This window comes from Mustela lutreola, chromosome 16, assembly GCF_030435805.1.
Source record: "Mustela lutreola isolate mMusLut2 chromosome 16, mMusLut2.pri, whole genome shotgun sequence".
Lineage (NCBI taxonomy): Eukaryota > Metazoa > Chordata > Mammalia > Carnivora > Mustelidae > Mustela > Mustela lutreola.
This window is the reverse complement of record NC_081305.1, coordinates 41,966,243-41,972,667: the sequence shown is the minus strand read 5'-3', so window position 1 is coordinate 41,972,667 and position 6,425 is coordinate 41,966,243.

Sequence of the window (6,425 nt, the reverse complement as noted above, 5' to 3'; positions counted from 1 at the left end):
AATCACACAAAGCTCATTCCCACCTCAAGGAATACACATTTGCTATTCACTCTGCCTGGAATGTTCTATATAATAATACAACCTAAGCCCTCCTTGTTCTTGTCTCTGCTCAGTTATCACCACCTCAGAATACACAAATAAATCTAAATGCAGAAGAGGAGTTGAAAGCAGTTCAATTCAAAATATAGCTGAAATATTAAAAATATTCAAAATATAAAAATATTCAAAAATATTCAAAATATAGCTGCACTGGGAAAATAATAGACCAAATAAGATCTCATAAGGGAAATATGAGAAGGTGTGGGATGATAAAATCAGTAAAGATGAAGTTTTTCTAGAAATTTTGGTGAGATATTCATCTCTTTCCCAAGTTTCAGGCTTTCCGTGCAGGCCTTGTTGGAGCTTTAGAAGGGACATCTCAGAGATGTGTCTACTCCCTGACCCCATGGGTTACTTCCAGTTGTGAGAGCTTCTCTAGCTGACCCGCTCTTACTCATCCGTGTATGGTCTTCTTTGATCTTTCCTCACTATCATCCACGGCTCTTTCCAGTGTTCCAATAAAGTAATCACATGTGGTTTAGAAAGGGAATGTCGAGCCTATAAGGTAAGAATGCCATACAATGTAGAAAAGAAATAAAGTAGGAATGAAAAAAAAACCTTTGAGCTTAGGTTAAACTTGGAATAAACTAAAGGTCAAAATGACATTGAGAACTACTTCTGGGAAGGGCAAGGGGATTCAAGAATCCAAATAGATGGTCAAAAGATTTTATTTTTAGTGAAATCTATTTTCTCTCTCTCTCTCTCTCATTCTCTCTCTCCTGTGTCTTGACAGAGAGCATGACCTTATAATTGAGAACACAGACTCTGGTACCAGAGTGCATGGGTTCAAATTCCTGCTTCTGCCTCCTACCAGCTATGTGACCTTGGGAAACTCACTTAAACTCACTGTGTTTCAGCACTATCATCTGAAATGGTTATCAAAATAGTCCCTATCTCGGGCGCCTGGGTGGCTCAGTGGGTTAAATCCTCTGCCTTCGGCTCAGGTCATGATCCCAGGGTCCTGGGATCGAGGCCCACATCAGGCTCTCTGTTCAGCGGGGAGCCTGCTTCCCTTCCTCTCTCTCTGCCTGCCTCTCTGCCTACTTGTGATCTCTGCCTGTTAAATAAACAAATAAATAATCTAAAAAAAAATAGTCCCTATCTCATAGGGTGGTTGTGAGGAGACAAATCAGTTAATACAAATCAGATACAAACATTCAAAGAGCTTAGAATAGTGACTGGAACATAGTAAGTACAACAGGAGTTAACATTATTACTGTTATTTTTCTAGGAAAAAAAACCCAAGAAGTTTCTTAAGACATCTCTATCTATAGGATACTCATTTGATCTGAAATGCAGAGTTCATGAGTTATAAATTGTAACCACAAAATCAAGGTAATTGTTTTGCAAGAAAGAAAATGAGGTCCCTTCAGGCTTACATGATTTGTTGATCCAACCCCCCACTGTATAAGCTGTGCAGGCTCTTCAGATACGACAAATCAGGACCTTGTATCTTGCTGTTTTGCCTGAAGTTGGGTCAGAGAATAATAGTGCATTTATAGCAATTTTGAGCATAAAAATAATAGGAAATTTGGCTTTTGTCAATGTTTATGCAATAAACTCCCCAGAGTTCTCATCCTGCCATTCTGTCCTTCCCAGCCTAACAAAGCTCAAACCATTTCTTTGGGGAAAGAGGGAAGAAATTACATTCACTTCTTAAGATAGCCCTAAAATGTCTGATGAAGAAAGCATTTTGGATAGAGGAATTCTAATTTATTTGAGAGAGGCAAACTTACCCAGTGAGACCAAGTTACTATTGTTCTCCAACATCACATCTCTGTACAAGTGCCTCTGAGCAGAATTCAGACTCTCCCACTCCTGCTGAGAGAAGGCTATGGCCACATCCCCAAATGTCACTGACCCCTGAAACTGCAAACCCATGTACATCTGGTGAAGTTTTTTAAAAAATGCTTTCAAGATGAAAGAAGAGGAGATAATAAGTTTCCATGTAGCAAGGGAGCAATCACAGAGCAATCAAATAGGCTAGAAGCTTATGATATCATAATGAATCAGAATATCTTCATATTCAGGAAGAAGGCTGTTGCTATAAATAAAATTTTCTGTATGTTGTGGGATACCACGGTACTCCAGATCTGTTGCAAAATTGATAAAATAATCCAAGTTCCTCTGTTAAATAAACAGCATACACAAAGACACCGTCTGCTCAGTACCTAACCTAATAAATTCTCAAGAAATATTAATCTGTACATTATTTTCTCTAAGAGAAATAGTCATTTTTCAAGCATAAAATCCTTATTTGAGAAAAAAGATATTACAGAAATGTGTTAATTTCTCAAGCTTCAGGATTATTATGTCAGATCGTACCATAAACATTTTTCCTTATATTAATGAAAATTTTTTCTTTTTTTTAAGGTTTTATTTATTTATTTGATAGACAGAGATTACAAGTAGGCAGAGAGGCAGGCAGAGAGGGAGGGGGAAGCAGGCTCCCTGCTGAGCAGAGAGCCTGATGTGGGGCTTGATCCCAGAACCCTGAGATCATGACCCAAGCCAAAGGCAGAGGCTAAACCCACTGAGCCACCCAGGGGCCTCAATAAAAAAATTTTTGTGATGGCATCACAGTACTTCAGAATTAGTCATTATTTTAGATTTAATTCATTCAAATCAAATGTCTCTGATTTCTCCAATTCAGGTAGTCTGTGTTAATCTATAATTTATGATAAGAAGCTCATATTGTCCTGCAGCATTCCTCACTCAACACTTCTGTTTTTCAGTTATTGGATTACGGTGAAGATGATTCAGAATCAAACGAATGTCACCCAAGTCTGACAGGCCCCATTCCACCACAAAATTGACCTACTGCCACTCTCACACACCTGGCAAGAATGATGGTAACGATGTTTCCAGGTCACAGTTATGGCCCTAATGTGTCCCTAAAAGCCTCAGAGAGCACGAGAACTCATCATAGTAAGACTGAGACCAGTCAGTACAAAATCCCATCCTCGCAGGTCTGTGGAAAATGTTAAATCTTCTGCTGTATGGACAAACTCACCAAACCACTGACGCAGGGAGCTCAAATAATTCAGGAAATTTCACATCTTCACTGTTCCATCACAGTCCTTCCACAAAGACTTATCACGTAGGACCTTTTCAGTAATTTGCTCAATGAATTAACCAATACCAAGTAGAGAAGGAGACCTCACAAGGAAGAAACAATTATTTTTGACACTGTTTCAATGAGGAGGAATCAAGCAGATAATGAGATGGTGCTTCATGAAAATATCTATGTAGTCTAAAAATCCAGTATTTCACAGAGAAACAACTTATATGGGCCATGCTTTTAGAAATGTAAGAACCGATCAGTCTTCCCAGGGGGTTCCTCTACCAGAGAAGTTCAAATTCTAGAAAATTCAGTGCTGAGAGAAGAAAAGGATTTCGTGTTCCCAATAACTTCAACCAATAAACCTTCCTGTCCCTGCACTCTGGCTTCCAAATGATGTTATAACCACCCTCACATAAAATTTTGGAGAACAGAGGGATTCTGGATAAATCCAAACCCTGGTGAACCAAGCCGCATACAGATGGATGCAGAACAACAGTGCTCCTTCACGGAAGCCAGAGTTAGACACGTTGGCAGGTTTTCTGGTCAGGCCCTCATTTTGGGGAGGCTGATCTGGATTTAATATAGGCCTGTGAAATTCTGCTTTGAACAGATCCTCCTACCTACATTCCTACATTATTTTTTTTTTCTTTTGGTTGGAATTTTTTTTTTTGAAGTATAGTTGACATATTAGATTCAGTTCTTGGTGTACAACACAGTGACCTGACATTTATTCACATTATGAAATATCACCCAATAAATCTATCACCTGCCACCATACAAAGCTATTATAATATTATTGACTATATTCTCTATTCTCTATATCTGTTACTTACTTATTTTGCTGGAGGTTTGTATCTTTTAACCCCTATTACTTCTCTCACCCATCTTCTTCTCTCCTTCCCTCTGGCAACCACCCATTTGTTCTCTGTATTTTTTTTAAAGATTATTTATTTATTTGACAGACAGAGATCACAAGTAGGCAGAGACAGAGAGAGAATAGAAAGCAGGCTTCCTGCTGAGCAGAGACCCCTGATGCAAGGCTCGATCCCAAGACCCTAAGATCATGACCCTAGCTGAAGGCAGAGGCTTTAACCCACTGAGCCATCCAGGTGCCCCTGTTCTCTGTATTTTTTAGACTGTTTCTGTTTTGTTTTGTTTGCTTGGTTGTTTTTTTATATTCAACATATATAAGTGAAATCATGTGGCATTTGTCTTTCTCTGACTTATTTTACTTAACATAATACCCTGCAGGTCTACCCATGTTGTCACAAATGACAAGATTTTATTCTTTTTTTTATGGATGAGTAATATTCCATTGTATGTATGTACTACATCTTCCTTATCCATTCCTCTACTGATGGATGCTTCCATATCTTAACTATTGTAAATACTGCTGCAATGAACATAGGGGTGCAGATATTATTTCGAATTTTGTTTTTGTTTTCTTTGGGTAAATACCAAAGTGGAATTGCTGGATTGTAGGGTAGTTCAATTTTTACCTTTTCGAGGAACCTCCATGACACTTACTACAGTGGCTGCACCAGTTTGCATTCCCACCAAAATGCACAAAGTTTCCCTTTTCCCCACATCTTCACCAACACTTGTTATTTCTTGTCTTTTTTATAATAGCCATTCTAACAGTGTGAAGTGGTGTCTCATTGTGGTTTTGATTTACCCTTCTCCTGATGATGAGTGATACTAAGCATTTTTTTTTTTTTAACCAAGCATCTTTTTTATGTGTCTGCTGGCCATCTGTACATCTTCTTTGGAAAAGTGTTTATTCAGGTCTACTGCCCATGTTAAAATCATTCCTACATTCTAAATGAAAAAGAAGCCATATCACTAGAACTTCTTTTGTGGCATCAGAATGTCAAGACATGAGAGAGAGAAAATATTGAAGACATTGATCAGGAATTTACTAATAACTCAGTGGCTCAGTTTTCACATCATTAAAATGGGGATAAGAACTACTACATATGGTTATCTTAAAGAATAAGATAAGTATTCTTATCTTAAAGAATAAGTAAGAATAAGTAAGAAAATCCATTTAAAACACTAGAATAATGGCTTAACGTGAATTAGCTATTATTATTACTGAAGAACATGACATCCCCCTCATTTCATTTTTTTTTTTTAAGATTTTATTTATTTATTTATTTGACAGAGAGAAATCACAAGTAGTCGGAGGGGCAGTCAGAGAGAGAGAGAGAGAGGGAAGCAGGCTCCCTGCTGAGCAGAGAGCCCGATGCAGGACTCGATCCCAGGACCCTGAGATCATGACCTGAGCCGAAGGCAGAGGATTTAACCCACTGAGCCACCCAGGCGCCCCCCCCCTCATTTCATTTTTATAAAGGACATAATTTGTTTCCATTTTTTACTTCTCTCCAGTATGTTTTATTATAATTTTAACAAAAATACATAGATCCTGACCTTAAGACTGCAACTTTTCTTTTTCAAAATAGCAGGAAAGATTTCTCTAATGTTTAAATTTTCTCTCTCTATAGAAATGACAGAGAGATTGGCACCTGGGTGGCTCAATGGGTTAAGCCTCTGCCTTCGGCTCAGGTCATGATCCCAGGGTCCTGGGATCAAGTCCCTTGTTGGGCTCTCTGCTCACTGGGGAGCCTGCTCCCCCCTCTCTTTCTGCCTACCTCTCTGCCTACTTGTGATCTCTCTCTGTCTGTCAAATAAATACATAAAATCTTAAAAAAAAAAAAAGAAAAGAAATGACAGAGAGGCACCATTGTGTAATAAGATGCAAAACTGAAATAACAAACAAAGGTTGAATCCTGTTCTTTCTGTGCAACTTGGAGATTGGTACACATGTTTATAACTGCTATCATCTTACTCTCTTCTTACATAAATTTGTCACTGGAAGAGTAATTTGTACAACAGATCCTTGGAAAGTCCTTTCACCTGCACCTATAATTTTTATATGACATTCCTATAATCCCATAAGGTGTAAATACTGATAAGGTTTTTCAAACAAGAGTATCACTAGTGCTTCTCTCTTATTCCTGCTGCATGCAAACAATATTGAGTCCTATGGTTTCCCTTTTTTAGTCTAAGAGTCTTTGCTGCTTTACATAATCAATTCGTGTGACTGTATTCTGCAGATACAATAAAACCCTATATATCTGCTAACAAAAAAATGGGAGGGGGAAAATGCACACCAAAATATTATTATTATGTCTGTATTTAGGACACATGCATTGGTTTCCTCTACTCTCACAGTGCTTCTGATACCAACTATGCATTTTTT